The sequence below is a fragment of the Vipera ursinii genome, assembly GCF_947247035.1.
Source record: "Vipera ursinii genome assembly, chromosome: 3".
Classification (NCBI taxonomy): domain Eukaryota; kingdom Metazoa; phylum Chordata; class Lepidosauria; order Squamata; family Viperidae; genus Vipera; species Vipera ursinii.
The window spans coordinates 206,275,079-206,293,746 of record NC_139516.1 but is presented as its reverse complement, the minus strand read 5'-3'; positions in this window follow the sequence as shown (position 1 = coordinate 206,293,746).

Sequence of the window (18,668 nt, the reverse complement as noted above, 5' to 3'; positions counted from 1 at the left end):
TTCTTCTTCTTATTATTATTATTATTATTATTATTATTATTATTATTATTATTATTATTATTATTATTATTATTATTATTATTAGGCTCAAACCGCCGTTGCTAAAGATGAAAAAGGCACATAAGAAGATAAAGAGCCAGGAATTTGTCTCGAAGATCCCTTCAGGAGAGACAAAGGAAAAATATCACCTGAACCAGACAAAAGAAGTTGGGTCTGAGAATGGGGGAAAACCTCTCCCCAAATTCCACCAACAGATCAGACTTGAAAGTCAACAAGGCAAGTGTAGTTGCCAGTTTTGTGAATCAGGAAAGCAAGAATTTGGGGAACCAAAGGGATCCTGAAGCCTACCCACTCTTTGAGTCATCTTTGGATCCAGACTTGGCAGCTTCCATCTCTCTGTTGAGGATGTGGATAAGTGTGTATGTGTGTGTGTGTGTGTGCGCGCACACACACACACACATACACACATATGTGAAAGACAAAATAGATATTACATTGTAACCAGTAAAGTTTTGCTGTCATTTTTAAATTCACTGGGTCTCATGGGATTCAAATATGTGAACAACCGGTTCTCTGTGTGGATCCCACTTCCGGAAGTCCCTTCTGGGCCTGGGCAACAAAAAAATTAGCTACCGGTTCTGCTGAACTGGTGCAAACCGGCTGAATCCCACCACTGGTCTCATGTATGCTGAAGAATCGTTTGTGATTCAGTGTTAAACATGTAAGTGATTTGAATGTGGCTGTTTTCCAAAGATGTGAGTGTCGAGTCAATGAAAATAAGCTGAACCTTGGGAGCACAAGTGTAACAAGGCCATGAATGCAGATTAGGCTGGGTAGCTGGGGAAAAAAATATTGGAAAGTATTGGAAACTATCTCTGTAATTTTATTATTAAGCTGTGAAACCTACTGTCTTTAGGACCCCCTGCTAGAAAGCTTGCCAACACTGCGGGAGGGAAAGAGGGGGATAGTTGGAGTCCACAGGTGTTCCTTATCAACGTGAGAGCTGAAACTGTTGAAGAGTTGTTTTGGGAACTGAAGTTTCTTCTCATAACAGTTCCTGGAAAATATATTTGGGCAATGTGACCTGAACTGTCAGAGTGGAAGGGAAAGTTTCATTCTTTTAATTAAACACTTCCTGCTATTTTCTCAGAGCTAGCTTTAACTTTATTATGTTGTTGTTGTTAGTTGCCAAGTCGTGTCCGACCCATCGCGACCCTATGGACAATGTTCCTCCAGGCCTTCCTGTCCTCTACCGTGCCTCACAAAGTAGATAGGGCTCGTAACTTGGGTGTCCTCCTAGATTCACAGCTCTCCTTGGATGATCATATAGGAACTGTGACTAGGGGGGCCTTCGCTCAGGTTCGCCTGGTGCGTCAGTTGCGGCCCTATCTAGACCAGGATGCCTTGCACACAGTCACTCATGCACTCGTGACCTCCCGTTTGGACTACTGCAATGCTCTCTACATGGGGCTGCCCTTGAGGACTACTCAGAGGCTCCAGCTGGTGCAGAATGCAGCCGCGCAAGTGGTGGTGGGAGTTTCCCGATACTCCCATGTAACACCTCTACTCCGTGAGCTGCTTTGGCTTCCAGTTGTCCTCCGGGTAAGATTCAAGGTGCTGGTTATGACCTATAAAGCCCTAAATGGCATGGGTCTGGGTTACTTACGGGAACATCTGCTGCTGGCATCAACTTCCCTTCGTCCAGTGCGCTCCCACAGAGAGGGCCTCCTTAGGGTGCTGTCAGTGAAAGAGTGTCGACTGGCGGCCCCCAGGGGGAGGGCATTCTCTGTGGGCGCGCCAAACCTGTGGAACCGTTTACCGGTTGAGCTCCGGACGGCTCCCGACCTTCGCTCCTTCCGACGTGACCTAAAAACATATTTATTTGAACAAGCCGGCTTGGTCTGATAGGTTTAGGGGTATTTTAACGTTTTGTAATTTATTAAATTGTGCTATTGTATTTAATATATTTTTTTTTAATTTTTATATATTGTATTTTATTGTATTGCCCTGTACACCGCCCTGAGTCCTTCGGGAGAAGGGTGGTATAAAAATTAAATTAAATAAATAAATAAATAAAGTTAATGTCAGAGAATGCAATGCCCCTGGCTTTTGGCTTCATTGGGCTTCTCAGCTGGAACTTGACAGTTATCAGGAGGAAAAAAAATGCAGCGCGTCATCTCTCAAGAACTGTTTAGACTAGTCTATTTCCAAGATGGACATGGACAGAAAATAGAGAAATAAATAATAGATGACAGATATAGCTATAGATGTTGATGTTTGAGATCAAGCCACCAAAACTCACATTGAAAATAGTTGGCTAAATTAACAGGGCAATTGAGCGATTTGAATTTCTTAGTTGAAGTATGTTTAATTGAAGGGCACAGGGATTTTTATCTAAATAGCAAGAACTTTCATCTTTTTTTCTTCTTCTGTGTACTGAGTTCACATGTCAAAAATTGATCAGAAGGGCTTTTACATCTAAATTATGCTAATGAGGGGAAAGTGGAAAATGTAATTACCAGGAAAAGTTTGAGCGTGCATCTGTATGCAAAAAATAAACAGAAGGGGAGGAGGGATAAGTAAAAAGGAGATTTCATCAGTTGCAATAATAAATGTTTTGATTCAGAGCTCACAATAATAAGTTCTTCCATGAAACAGAGAGAACAGAGGGTGTGGGAGCGACAAATTAAGCAGAAATGAACAGCATCTGCCATGTCAACGCCTCAGACTTAACAACTGTCAACAATAAAAACACAAAAAGGTCTGAATAGTGGACAATGCAATATCTGGAAATAGCAGAACAGAAGAGATTAAAAAAAATGGAGGAGATTGCAAAATGCAAAGAACTGCAAACAGGAGTAAAATAGCTGTGACGAAAGCAAGGAAAATAGTACAAATAGTAATAAACAATTGGGATGCAATCCCAAAACAACTGGAGTACTACTTGTATTCCATCAGCATTGACAAAATCACCACCAACTGTATATGCAGGTTTATTGCAGGCTTAAGAGCTCTGCAAGAATTTGAACTACATTACAACCATGTTGTAAAGAATCTGAATATGGTATAGGCCAGTGCTTTTTTTGTAAAAGAAATAGGTGCCGGAACTCACACATGTCATACAACCCACCTTGCCTACCCTACAAGGTTCCATCCAAAAAAGGTGTCGGAACTCCATTCTGAGCGTTCTATGAGAAAAAAAAAGCCCTGTTGGAGAATAGATAATTGCTAGAAATAGAAGTATTATCATAACTAGAAAGATAAGATTTGTAATTAGAATACTAGATTTTGGTATGAGAAGGGAAGCAGGAAAATGCTAAGAAATTTGAGTAAGGGAAGCTTTTGGTTACCCAAATATAACTTACTTTGAAATTATAAACAGTAGAGACATTTTGAGCACTGATGGGAAATTGCAATTTTTTTAAAAAAGCAAAAACAGGACACTGAACATGCGGATATTAAGTGCAAATGCAAGTAAGATGTGTTTTGGTTAGGAAAGTTATCAAAAACTGACATTATTGATATTATGAGAAAAATGTGACAGAGATGTTGACATTCAATTCTATATTTGTTAATAACAATAAGAATTGTATTTGCCTAGTGTGGGAAAACAGGTACTACCCAAAGAAGAGAGGAAACATTTGATGGTGCAATATTGGGTCTAGATTGAAGAAGTTAATATACACCACTGAATTATTCATGGACCCAGGCAACACGTTGCCTATTAAGTACTTGATTGAAAAAATGGAAAATTAATAAAAATATTTATTAAAAATAAGAATGGTCAAAGCAAAGTGGCGGTAGATAAGAATCAATGGAATTCAAGGTAGGCTGGACTTAGATCTCCTGTGGGCATGAAGGGACTCATGACTGATGATGCATTTGATCCCTCCCTCAGGCTGAGCCTGGTCATCTCCTTCATTTACTTGGAACAGCTTACATCCTGTGACAATGCCATCAATACCGTGAAACAACATCTGCCTATCCCAATCCTTGGGAAGGAATCGATAGATGGACAAAAAGAGCCTTGGTGGAGCAGTGGGCTAATGCCTCCTTAAGTAACACCAGCTGCCTGCAATTAGTGCAGGTTCGCATCCCACCAGGCTCAAGGTTGACTCAGCCTTCCATCCTTCCCAGGTAGGTAAAATGAGGACCCAGATTGTTGGGGGCAATTAAGCTGACTTTGTAATAATGCCGCTTGGGGGTGTGTGTGAAAGCCCTAATAAGCAGGCATATACATAGAATGAAGGCTACTGCTAAGCTTGTAAGCCGCCCTGAGTCTTCGGAGAAGGGCGGGATATAAATGGAATTTTTTAAAAAATGCCGAATCCAGTTGCAACATCTGGCTGATTGTGGGACCGACCAAAATATATTATTGAAATTATACAGTAACAGAGTTAGATTTGATCATAAGAGGCAGTAGTCAGCTTGCAAAGGTGCCTGGCTCCATTCGTGCTTTATTGTCTATGTAAAGGTCAACCCAAAGGCTAAAGCACAAAGTGAAAAAAAATCAATTTTCTATGCACTGATCTTCCTAAAACATGTCACTGGCGAAGAATCTGGAAGGGAAATCACCTCAAAGAGAGAGTGCAAAGACAGCTTGACAATAGTTGATCCTCAACTGGACCCTGTCCAGTTTGGAGAATGAGTATCTTTGGGGTATTATGACATCACTGCTCCTTCACTCTGAGTAAACTACCAGTGAGTATAATGGTTCAGCAGAAAAGAAACCATGAGGTTTATTTATCAATTCATTGATTTTACATGATTTGTCGTTTATATAATTTTATACTCCTGAGGATACTATGGGCAGCCAAGAAAACCAACCAATGAATTATCGAATGGATGAATCCAGACTCTTTGCTTGAGACAAAAATGCTACTTTGGACATAGGCCAAGACCCAACTCTCTACAGATATCTCTAATGTAGGGAAAAGATAGAACAGGGGTGTCAAACTCAATTTCATTGAGGGCCGCATCAGCACTGTGGTTGCCCTCAGGGGGCCGGGTGGGTGTGGCCTGGGTGGGCGTGGCCTACTGGGTGGGCGTGGCTAGAGTGCATATGGCCTGCTGGGTGGGCGTGGCCAGCTCTACATCATTTGCATCAAGGGCGCCTATGGGGGCCTGGGCAGGAGTGGGACAGATCTGAGGGTCTCTGGCAGGAGGAGGGTCTCTGGGCCAGGGCCAAGGCAGTGGGGGCCGTTCCCTCACTGTTTCCAGGATGGCTTCGCGGGCCGCATGAAACCACTTCGTGGGCCGGATCCGGGCCCCGGGCCTTGTGTTTGACATGTCTGAGATAGAAGAAAAGAGCGAGGACAACCAGCAGCAAAGTGGACGGTCTCAGTTACAGGGCTGATGGTGGCACCATTAGAAGACCTGACAGATCAGGTTAGAGACAGATCATCCTGGAGATGTGGTCGCTAGGAGTCAACAATAACTTGATGGCCTGTAATCAATCAATCAATCAATCAATCAGTCAGTCAATATTCAACATAGACTGGCAAATAATTTTGATTTGGGGGAACCACCAAGTCTGTTTTGGGGGAACCCCCCAGTAATCCTAGAATCACAATTTCAGAAACACTGCAATAAACTATAAAGTAACTAAGTAAGTAGATAGGTAGGCCAGTAAGTAAGTAAATAAGTAAGTAAAGAGACAGACAGACAGACAGACAAAAAGCCCTACTAAAAAAAAAACAGGACTGCAAACAATTCCAATGAATAAAGGAAAACTCCAGTACCGAAAATCTGAAAGAGGTATCCATTATCTATCTACTATCTATTAACTGAGGGACGCGGTGGCTCAGTGGGTTAGAACGCTGAGCTTGTCGATCAGAAGATCGGCAGTTTGGAGGGCCGAATCCCGAGTGCCATGTAGCAGAGTGAGCGTCTGTTACTCGTCCCAGCTTCTGCCAACCTAGCAGTTCGAAAGCACGTAAAAATGCAAGTAGAAAAATAGGGACCACTATGGTGGGAAGGTAACAGCATTCCATGAGCCTTTGGCGTCTAGTCACGCCGGCCACATGACCACGGAGACGTCCTCGGACAAGCGCTGGCTCTTCAGCTTTGAAACAGAGATGAGCACCAGCCCCTAGAGTTGGAAACGACTAGCACACATGTGCGGGGACCTTTATCTTTACCTTTTTATCTATTAACTATTAACTATTATCATCTATTATCTAGAGAGGAACTGTAATCAGGAAGCAAAATCTGAGAATAAGCTATCAGAATAAGCTGAAGGATGCTAAGAACCACAAACAAGACTTAAGGTGTGCTCAGAGTAACAGAAATAAATAATAATAATAAATATATCAGTTGCACAGTAGAGAGGACCAAACATTCAGAGGTAACAGACATAACTGTTCATCCGTGGTGGAGCAGTGGTTAGAATGCAGTATTGCAGGCTGATTCTGCTCACTGCCGGGAGTTCAGTCCTGGCTGGCTCAAGGTTGACTCAACCTTCAATTCTTCTGAGCTCAGTAAAATGAGGATCCTGATTGTCGGGGGTAATATCCTGACTCTGTAAACTACTTAGAGAGGGGTGTAAATCAATATGAAGTGGTATATAAGTCTAAGCACTATTGCTATTTTGCTTCAATGTGCTACAACAACAACATGAAATTGTGAAGAATAAGATAAAGTCTGAAACCAGAGATGGACAGAAACGTGCTTAGGGAATATTTACTTTTTTGAATAAATTTAAATCTCCAGAGCCAAAGGAACTGCATCCTAAGATAGGGAAGAATCTTGATGATAGCCCAGCTGGATTATGAGATAATTCCTTGGAGAAATGCTAGAGATGTGCCAGATAACTGGAAGAGCACAAACACTGTCCTGATTTTCAAGAAGAGGGAAAAGAAAACTCGAGGAAACCTCAGAGTTGTCAGTTTAACATCAGTCCCTAGCAAGATTCCAGCAAAGATCATAACAAAATTGATCTCTGAGCCCCATGAAAACAATGTGGTAATTACCAGAAGCCAGCACAGATCAAGAAGACTTTTTCTGTCAAGAAAAAAAAAAAGTCTTGTGAGACTATCTTTTATCTCGTTTTCTTTGAGAAACTTCCACCACGGAATCAGCGAATGCTACAGATACAGTGTTGTGATTCAGGGTCAGCCTGTGATTTCGGCAGTTGGGTAGGACGATTCAGAGGAGGAGGAGGGGGGTGTTGAAGAGCCTGCAGAGAACAGCCCTGAGGCTTCGCAGAGCCCTCAGCCAGGCCTCTCCCATCTGGTTACGACGCAGACCCAGCTGTGTGAGCCTGACAGCATGGATGAAGATGACCCACAGCTGGCCCTGTTCAAGGACGCCAGATGCAGGAGGAAGTCAAGCAGGAGTAAACAGAGGAAGGCAATGGGGCACCTTGTAAGGAGGCAGAGAGAAGCCACGCCTTGAACTGTTTAAAAGGGGAATGTGTGGGAAGGCTGGTTTGCTGAAGGCAACCGTTTGAATAGCTCCTGTTTCATGGTTCGTGTTTCTATTTTGCTCTGTTTGCTCTGTTTTATGTCAATAAATTTGGCAGGCTTAGTTCCAGCCTCTTGCCTTTTTGTAAAAGGGGTTAAGGAATTTGTTGTGCAAGGTCTCCTTGTGCTACCAAAGAGTTGCACAGACAAGGAAGGGTACTGAGAGCAGTAAGAGTAACACAGTAAGAGTACACTGAGTTGTTAAAAACAAAAAGTATTTTACTTTGAGGTGGTGTAAAGACAAAAATGCACAATCAAAAATAAACAGTCCAGGTCATAAACAATAGCAACAGTCCAAAGAGTAATCCAAACTACAAAGTCTTCTTACCGGTCCAGAGGTCAATACACAGTTCAGCTTTACAACAGTAGTAAACCAACAGCAGAGCAAAAACAGTAATAGTAGAGATCAGTGAATTCAGAGAGAGAGAGAAGCTACGTTCCTAGCTTCCTCTTATGGCCATGAGAACACTTACACACCCATTGGCCAATTAACAACTTAAAGACATAACAACATCATGGTTAATATATTTTCAACCCAACATTGTAGGCTAACACCATATGCCTAACATTCTCCCCTTTGGGTAGAATAATATATAACTCTTACAATCTTATGCACATTCTTTCACAATTAGCATTGTGTTTCACAGCACTTTGTACCTTCGTAAAATGGTCTGCAATATTTACATCAGATGAACAATACTCTAGCTGTATTAATTTATCTTTGACACATTGTTTGACATTTAAATAACGAAGATCAGTATGTTTAGATCTTGTTCTTACTGCAGCATTATTAGCCATCTTTATCGCAGCTTGATTGTCCTCATACACAATAAATGGATCATTTACGTCTAAACCCATATCTAACAATAATTGTTTGTACACTAGTAGTTCTGTACATAACACTGATAGACATGAAAATTCAGCCTCCATTGTACAGTAGATAAGCTTATGTGTTTTTGTCTAATAGACTTCCATCCAATCAAAGAATCACCCAACATTATAGCCAACCCTGAAGTAGATTTACAAGTGCTTGAATCAGAGGCAAAACTCGCATCTGCATATGCTGTGAGGATTAACACACGATTTGGCTCTAGATATAACGAGTAGTGAATAGTCTGCTTCAAATACCTTAATACTCGTTTAGCTGATTGCCAGTGTCTAACAGTAGGATTATTGTTGTACCTAGCCAATTGATTTACACAGTAAGAAATATCAGGTCTAGTCCAATTACTTAGATACATAAGACTTCCTATCAAAGATTGGTACACAGTCTTATCAAATACAGGACTCTCAACATTAGTGTCCTTAAAATCCATAGCCATCGGAGTCTTTGCTGGTTTACACATTTCCATGTTGAATCTCTTTAATAACTGAGATATTTTACTGGCTTGCGACACCTTAAAACCCCTATTTGTTTTCACAATATCTAACCCCAAATAGTGGCTTATTTTCCCAAGATTTCTAATTGTGAATTTATTTTGCAATCTTGAAATGATAGTTTGTGCTTCTAACTCAGTTTTTGTTATTATTTCAATATCATCTGTGAATAATAAAAGAAAAGATAATGCTCCATTGTGTTCTCTTCTAAACAAACAAGGATCAGCATTACTGGCTACAAAACCTATTGCAATCAACTCTTTAACTATACATGTATTCCACTCATAGCCTGATTGTTTCAATCCATAGAGGCTTTTCTTTAATTCCCAACAATCATGGTCTCTATCATTAGTCAATCCTGGTGGTATTCTTAAATAAATAGTATGTTGCAATGGAGCATGTAAATATGCAGTTTCAACATCTACATGGTTAACCATATATTGGTGTTTAGCTGCCCATACTAAAGCTGCTCTTAAAGTAGTTGCCCTCAGACTGGGTGCAAACACTTGGTCATAATCCTCAGTAGTTTGGGCAAAACCTTGTGCAACCAAACGTGCCTTATGGGTAATAGTTCCATCTACACCCTTCTTTATCTTATATATCCATTTACAACCTATAGCTTGCTCACCAGGTGGCAGTTTTGCTTTCTCATAAACTTTAAGATCCTGCAAAGATTTCAACTCCCTGTTCATTGCAGCTTTCCATGATGCTTGTTCCTTTTCAGGATACATCCTGATCTCATCATAGTTAGATGGCTCTACACTAACTTGACATATACTAGCTTCATAGCGATCAGGTGGATGTCTGATACGCGTTGAACGCCAAGGAATTACAGGGCTTTGAATTTCTGACTCCTTTCCTTCCTCTGATTCCTCTATTACAGGGGTGTCAAACTCAATTTCATTGAGGGCCGAATCAGCATTGTGGTTACCCTCAGGGGGCCGGGTGGGTATGGTCTGGGTGGGCGTGGCCTACTGGGTGGGTGTGGCTAGAGTGCGTATGGCCTACTGGGTGGGCGTGGCCAGCTCTACATCGTTCGCATCAAGGGTGCCTATGGGGGCCTGGGCAGGAGTGGGACAGATCTGAGGGTCTCTGGCAGAAAGAGGGTCTCTGGGCCACTGTTTCCAGGATGGCTTCGCGGGCCACATGAAACCACTTCGCGGGCCGGATCCGGCCCCCGGGCCTTGTGTTTGACATGTCTGCTCTATTATCTCCCCTATCTCCTCTTCATCTTTTATATTTACAGGAGAAGTATTATCATTACTAGTTACATTATCATAGGAGTCCTCAAACACTAGAGGATCAGTATTAACAGTTTCTTGCTCTAACCTATCCCAACCAACGTGCTCAAGGAATTTTGCACACGCACTGTTATATACATTAGTTGTGCCTCGTTCCCAGAAACGATAGGATCTATGGTTAGCTTCATAACCTACGAAGTATAATTGCCTAGCCCTATGTTGGCCTTTACTCCTGAGTTGTGCAGGAATGTGGACCCAAGCTGGGGTGCCAAACGTGTGCAGGTAATCAAGGTTTGGTCTTCTACCATGCCATATAGTATATGGTATTTTACCAGTAGAAGTATTAACAACTATATTCAGAACATGGTTTGCACATTTTGCTGCCTCCCCCCACAGTCTATCTGTTAAGCCTGAATCTCTTAACATGGTTCTCATCATGGCTTGTAACGTTTGCCCACGTCTCTCAACAAATGCATTATGTTGAGGCCTATAAGGGGCTGAACATTTATGCTCAATGCCAGCTGATTGTAGCATATCAACAAAATGCTTGTTTGTAAATTCAGTACCATTATCAGTAATTAGGCACTGAACCTTTCTCTTTGTTTTTCTTTCCACGAACTTCAGCCAGTTTGCAAATTGTTGGAAAGTGTCTGCCTTTGACTTAAGCAGATAACAAAATCCATATCGAGAGTAGTGGTCCAATATACTTAAAACATAACATGACCCTCCTAAACTTGGTTTCATGGGTCCAATTAAATCAGCAAACACAACCTCCAAAGGTACAGTTGTTTTGAAGCTGTTTAACCTGTTTGCAGGAGTTGCTTTACTTTTTTCCTGATTACAGGCATTGCAATTCAAATACTTACTACATGGCTTCAGTTTAATTCCGTCTACTAACTCAACTGTTTTACGTAGTGAGTTAAAGTTTACATGCCCTAGCCGCCTATGCAATAAATGTATACACTCATCATATGGCTTCTTGTTCTCACATATTGAGTTAGCTTTAACTGTACTAACCTGGTTACTTGTGAGAACGAATAAACCATTTTTCAAATTAGCAGTTACACAGGTTCCATTCCTCTCAATAGTGCATTGCTCCCCTCTGAATGTTACCACAAACCCAACCTTAACCAATTCCCTTACAGATAACAGGTTGAATCTTAGTTTAGGTATATATAACATAGGTAACTGTTCCTCAATGCATGGACAATAGGAATTACCTTCACCAGAGGCCTTCATCCTCCAACCGTTTGCCAGTGAAACATATTGGTTGCTGTTTTTCATATTAATAAACCTCTCTTTCACTTTGGTAATGCATTGTGAAGCCCCACTATCAACAACCCACAATTCATTGTTTCTGGATGTTGATTCACCAGAAATAGCCAAACCAATGCCCTTCTTAGCCTTCCCACTGCTATTTACATTCTGTTTTCTTCCCTTTCTACAGAATTTGGCTATATGCCCTCTAGCCCCACAAGAATAACATTTCTTGATATTGTAAGCAGTGGTAAATTGCTGCTCCTCTCGTGGCTGTGTCTCTCTCAGCTGGTCTCTGTCACGCCTCCTTCTGGACTCTTCCAGCAGTCTCCCAGTAATGTTAGTCAAAGTCAGTTCCTCTCTGGTCAGGACTTCCAAAGAAGAAACATACCAATCATAACTCTCATCCAAAGATGACAGAATAATGTAGACCTGATGCAACTCTGAAAAAATCAGCTCCTTTTCATGAAGCTCTTGGAAAGTTGCCTTCATGTAGTTTAAATGGGTCAGCAAATCTCCATTCTTCTGCAAACGAGCCCTAAACAGCTTACGTGTAAGGTGTATATGTGCACCCACACTGTCTCGAACATAAAGCCTTTGCAAAACATCCCAACACCTAGCAGCAGACTCCTCACCACGAATATGGACAAGCTGCTGGTCATTCAGTGTTAGTCCAATAATGCAAAGAGCTTTCTCATTGCTTCGTTTAAAGTCGTCTAACTTCTTTGCATCCTCTTCGTCATCTGGATCCCAAGCAGTAGTATCTGGTGGGTTATTTACAACAGTCCATAGTCCTTCCTTGCGCAAAAGCAAGCAGCATTTCGTGGACCAGGAAACATAGTTTGTCCCATCCAACCGGGTTATCCAGGAGATGCCTGACAACAGTTCTTGTGCCATTTTACACCAAATAGCTAACACAAACTCAGCTAGGAATACTGTGTATACTAACTCTCAGTACAGGCCTGGGCCCATAACCAGTGTTAAGGAATTTGTTGTGCAAGGTCTCCTTGTGCTACCAAAGAGTTGCACAGACAAGGAAGGGTACTGAGAGCAGTAAGAGTAACACAGTAAGAGTACACTGAGTTGTTAAAAACAAAAAGTATTTTACTTTGAGGTGGTGTAAAGACAAAAATGCACAATCAAAAATAAACAGTCCAGGTCATAAACAATAGCAACAGTCCAAAGAGTAATCCAAACTACAAAGTCTTCTTACCGGTCCAGAGGTCAATACACAGTTCAGGTTTACAACAGTAGTAAACCAACAGCAGAGCAAAAACAGTAATAGTAGAGATCAGTGAATTCAGAGAGAGAGAGAAGCTACGTTCCTAGCTTCCTCTTATGGCCATGAGAACACTTACACACCCATTGGCCAATTAACAACTTAAAGACATAACAACATCATGGTTAATATATTTTCAACCCAACATTGTAGGCTAACACCATATGCCTAACAGTCCCTGCCTTTTCTGCAGGGCCGGTAGTAGGCTGGTACAGAACATACAGCTTGAATTCAACAAAAGCATTTGACAAAAGTACTTCATGGTATTCTGATTAACAACCTAATTAAGTGTGGCTTAAATGCCATGCCAGTTAAGGTAATACATATCTCAAAAAATAATTATTAAAAAAAATATTCCTTAATGGTTCTGTATCAAACTGAAGTGAGGTATCAAGGCAATTGCCTCATGTCTGCAATGGGTTCTCCAATCTTTATATGTTTGTGTGTGTTTGTGTGCATAGCTTTGTGTGTGTATGTATTTGCATTTTTGGATCATTTTGTACAGCTCCTCCATATATTAGTATAGTGGTGCAGTGCCCTTGTGGTGAAGACACTCACTTCTCACTTGAAAAGTTGAGAGTTCAATCCTAGGTAGCAGCAAATGTTTTTATCCTAGGGCACTAAGCAAAAAAAATCTGCTGTGACCTCCATGTAGGCATCAGGAAGGGCATCTGGCCAGTAAATTCTCAGTTCCATACTGACTCACCCTGACTCTACCCTGAATTAAGGGATTACAGAGTCACAAAAGGAGAGTTTTTCCATATATTTGTATCACTTTTTTCTTTTATATCTTCTCTATTTATGTCTTCTCTCTTCAATAGATCTTTGCTTTCTTTGTATTCTATCATGACCATTTATGTAGAAAGCTAATTTCTGATTTCTGATATTTTCTTTTTTTTTAAAAAAAATCTCCTATCCTACTTGCTTATAATCCTCATTTTCTTTGCATTGCTTTTTTAGATACTATTTCTCATCTCTTCTTCCTCTTCTCTAGAATTCAGCATTTATAATAGGGCAGGTTTTTTTCTCCATCTCTTTTTATTCTATGTTTCCCAGTCTCTTTTAAAGTTCTCTGCAGTCATTTTGCCTTCTTTCACTTTTTTTTTTCCTTCTGGGATATAAGAATGCCAAAAAATCTCAGTCCCAAATTCTTCAGGCACTCTATCCAATCTAGTGTATTAAATCTACTCTTCACCTCACGGTCATTAAAATATTGCTGAGGTTGTATCTTGTTAGCCTGGTGAATGTATGTATACTTTGTAAATTGGTTTAAATTGTAAATGTTGAAAGGAGTTTGTGATTTCAGATGTAATTAACTTCCAATCTCTCTCTCTCTCTCTCTCTCTCTCTCTCTCTCTCTCTCTCTCTCTCTCTCACACACACACACACACACACACACACACACACACTTTGTTGAATGAATAGAGCTTCTCTATTATTGCTTGCAGAGCACATAGTGAGTATGTTTCTGATATTGTGATATGTTGTGATGTCCACGTGTAGAGCTTTCATTTAACTATCATCAGTGAATTTCCGAGGCAGAACTCTCTTTGTTTGTCTCCTAAATAATGTTGTACACCAAGGCCATTCCATTAATAGAATTCAAAAATAGGATCTTTATCTTTATAGGATCGTTATCTTTACTCAAAATTACTGTAAGGAAAGTCACAGAGTTCACAGAATTTATGTAGATATATATCTATATATGTGTCAAAATTTAACTATTTAGATTACCTTACTAGGCCCCAAACATGGGGCAAATCTTTATTTCCTGTTTTCAGCCTATCTTGAAGGCCATCGAACAGGCAGTAGTCACACCAGACAGCTCATATATTTGTGTAAATTACTAACAAAGAATTAAGGGAGACTGAAATACATTTCTAACTTATTGGTTTTCATCAGTCAGCCATACCCTTCTGAGATTCGAACCTGGGCTGATTGCACCTTAGGCAGTTGTTTTTACCTCTTGAGCCACAGGATCTCTCTCGTTTTGTTAGCTTCTGCAAGAGGAGATATGTGTCAAATGTAAACTATTTAGATTACCTTGCTAGGCCCCAAACATGGGGCAAATCTTTATTTCCTGTTTTCAGCTAGATAGATATAAATAGATATAGATATAAATAGATATCTATATTTATATCTATATCACCTCTCTCTCTGTCTCTCTGTCTCTGTCTGCCTCTCTCTCTCTCTCTCTCTCTCTCTCTCTCTCTCTCTCTTTCTCTCTCTCTCTCTCTCTCTCTCTCTCTCTCTCTCTCTCTATATATATATATATATATATATATATATATATATATATATATATATTGTATATATATATATATATACTGTATATATATATATGTATATATATATATATATATATATATATATATATATATATATATATATATATATATATATATATATATATATATATATATATATATATATATAGTTGGAAGGGTCCAACCCCCTGTCTATGTCTATGTCTATGTCAATGTCTATGTCTATGTCGTCTATGTCTATGTCTGTCTGTCTATCTATCTATCTATCTATCTATCTATCTATCTATCTATCTATCTATCCATTCTACAATAATTTCCTGAAAGGTTTTATAGCACCTACACAACACCTGTACATATATAAAAAGATACATATACACACAAATAGGTGTAGTATAATGCGTACCCAAAGTTAGGCCGTATAACTAATTTATCATACAGTTCATTTAGTGATTGTTCGAAATCACAGTGGCACTGAAAAAAAGGCACTAATGACTATTTTTCACACTTACAACTGTTGCAGCATCCCCATGGTCACATGATCAAAATTCAGAGGCTTGGCAGCTGACTCATCTTTATGACAGTGGCGGTTTTCTGGGGACATATGATCCCCTTTTCCGACCTTCTGACAAGCCGGGTCAAATTCAGATTCACTTAACAACCGTGAACATAACTTAATAGCTGCAGTGATTCACTAATCCACTGTGGTATTCATGGTGGTAACATGGAGCAAAACTAATTTTTTTGTTGGCCAGGCCCAGAGTGGAATTCTGGAAGTGGCATCCAGACAGAGAACCACTTGTTCACATATTTGAATCCCACTACTGATTTGAATCCCACCACTGGGTCAACCTATTTTCCAAAGCACCTGAATGCAGGGCAAGAAGCAATGGATGGCAACTAGTCAAGGAGAGAAGCAACCTAGAACTAAGAAGAAATTTCCTGACAGTGAGAACAATTAACCAGTGGAACAACCTGCCTCCAGAAGTGGTGAATGCTCCAACACTGGAGTTTTGTAAGAAGAGACTAGACAGCCATTTGTCTGAAATGCTAAAAGGTTTCCTGCCTGAGCAACGGGTTGGACTAGATCCAACCTGGTACCGGGCCATGGCATGCCAGCAACCAGGCCACACAAACAGGCCACATGGAAGGTCAGGAGCACACAAAAGCATGGACTCTCTGGTCTGTAGAAAAACTACAGACTCTCTGGTCTGTAGAAAAACCTCTCTCGATGAAACCGGTCCCTGGTGCTCAAAAGGTTGGGGACCTTTGGACTAGATGACCTCCAAGGTCCCTTCCAATATTTTATTATTATTATTATTATTATTATTATTATTATTATTATTATTATTATTATTATTATTATTATTATTATTATTATTATTATTACATCTGTTATTTTGCTTTTCTCTCTGGCTAATAAAATAAAGCAATCCGCTGATCTCAAAATCTACCTTTTCCCCCCTTCAGTGTGCTGTGTTGTGAAAATGAATAAAGAATAAACCACAGGAGGGAAATGGCGCAAGAGAACTATTGGTTGAGGAGAAGGTCACTGAGCAGCAATTATCACAATTTTGTGTGATATTCTGTAGCAGACCGTGTGACTCGACGGCTCATTTCTTAAACAAGGCTGTTCTTGGTTTACAGCAGTAGGATGCATTTGATGGCCTATAATAAGATGGGTTCCAGAAATATTTTGCTGCTGTGAAAGCAAAGCAGGACGGGAGAAATTACGAGGGATCATGCTAATGAGGTAAAAGAATCGCTGGATGGAACCAGTAAAAAATTAAACAGCCTTTTTAAGAACCAGGTTGCAGGAAAAGGACTCGTATCTTTTGTCATTTAAAAAGAAAAGAAGAGAAAGAGACTGGATGGTCACTTGTCTGACATGGTATAGGTTCTCCTGCTCAAAAAGGGGGCTGGACTAGAAGACCTCCAGGGTCCCTTCCAGTTCTATTCTATTCTATTCTATTCTATTCTATTCTATTCTATTCTATTCTATTCTATTCTATTCTATTCTATTCTATTCTATTCTATTCTATTCTATTCTATTCCATTCCTTTCCATTCCATTCCATTCCATTCCATTCCATTCCATTCCATTCCATTCCATTCCATTCCATTCTATTCTATTCTATTCTATTCTATTCTATTCTATTCTATTCTATTCTATTCTATTCTATTCTATTCTATTCTGTTCTGTTCTATTCTATTCCATATTTTGTATTCTATTCTATTCTATTCTATTCTATTCTATTCTATTCTATTCTATTCTATTCTATTCTATTCTATTCTATTCTATTCTATTCTATTCTATTCCTTATTCTATTCCTTATTCTATTCTATTCTATTCTATTCTATTCTATTCTATTCTATTCTATTCTATTCTATTCTATTCTATTCTATTCTGTTCTGTTCTATTCTATTCTATTCCATATTTTGTATTCTATTCTATTCTATTCTATTCTATTCTATTCTATTCTATTCTATTCTATTCTATTCTATTCTATTCTATTCTATTCTATTCTATTCTATTCTATTCTATTCTATTCTATTCCTTATTCTATTCCTTATTCTATTCTATTCTATTCTATTCTATTCTATTCTATTCTATTCTATTCTATTCTATTCTATTCTATTCTATTCTATTCTATTCTATTCATAAACGTCCTGTGTGGTTCTCTTGTGAGCTCTGACCCATTCTCTCAAATGGAAGAAGGCATCCAGGTGCTTCATGCAAAGGATGGAAAGAAAGGCTGGTACAGATAGACTTCAAATTACAACCACAACCAAGCCCAAAATTTAGGTTTCTAAGTGAGAAACCTATGGAGGGAGCTGTAATGTATTGGGGGGGTTGCTTGTACTGATTCACGTTTCTGTTTAAACGCAGCTTCACGGTTACCCAGTGACGTGTCTGTGTAACAGTTACGGACCAAGCCAGACTTCTTGTCTCCAGGAAGATCATTGGATGATTTGGGGTGGGAACAGGTTCCTTTAAACGTATTGGCCGCCGCCTAGTGGCCAACCGTATAACTAGCTGCACAGCAGCCTCTGTTTCAGTTCTGTTCTGCTTGACTTCAATAAAGCATGTTTCTGTTTGGAACCTTCCGTCTCGCTTATTGCCTGCAAAGAACCGGCAACACAACAGGAGCATTGCCACATGCTAATAACTTTTCTCATCACATTTGTTAAGTGAACAAATGGGTTGGGAGGGAGGGCCCATTAACAATCTCGTTCTTCCATTACTCAATAATTCCCACTAAGGAGCCATGATTTTTGTGATCTTCCTTGCTTCTTTCTACGCCTGTTGCCGCATCCCCATGTTCACATGATCAAAATCGAGACACTTGTGCAGCTGAGTTATCTTTATGACGGTCGCAGTGTTCCAGGCTCATGGGATCATTTTTTGCAACCTTCGGATAAGCAAATCTAGTGGGGAAGCCAGAGTCACTTAACAACCGTGTTACTAATTTAACAACTGCATTGATTCACTTAATAACTGCAACAAAAAAAAAGATTGTAAAATCATAGCTATCACTGAACAGCAAAGATGATTAGAGGACTGGAGGCTAAAACATATAAGGACCGGCTGCTGGAACTGGCTAGGTCTAGTTTAATAAAGAGAAGGATGAGGGGGAACATGATAGCAGTGTTCCAATATCTCAGGGGCTGCCACAAAGAAGAGGGAGTCAAGCTATTCTCCAAAGCACCTGAAAGCAGGACAAGAAGCAACGGATGGAAACTAATCAAGGAGAGAAGCAACCCAGAACTAAGGAGAAACTTCCTGA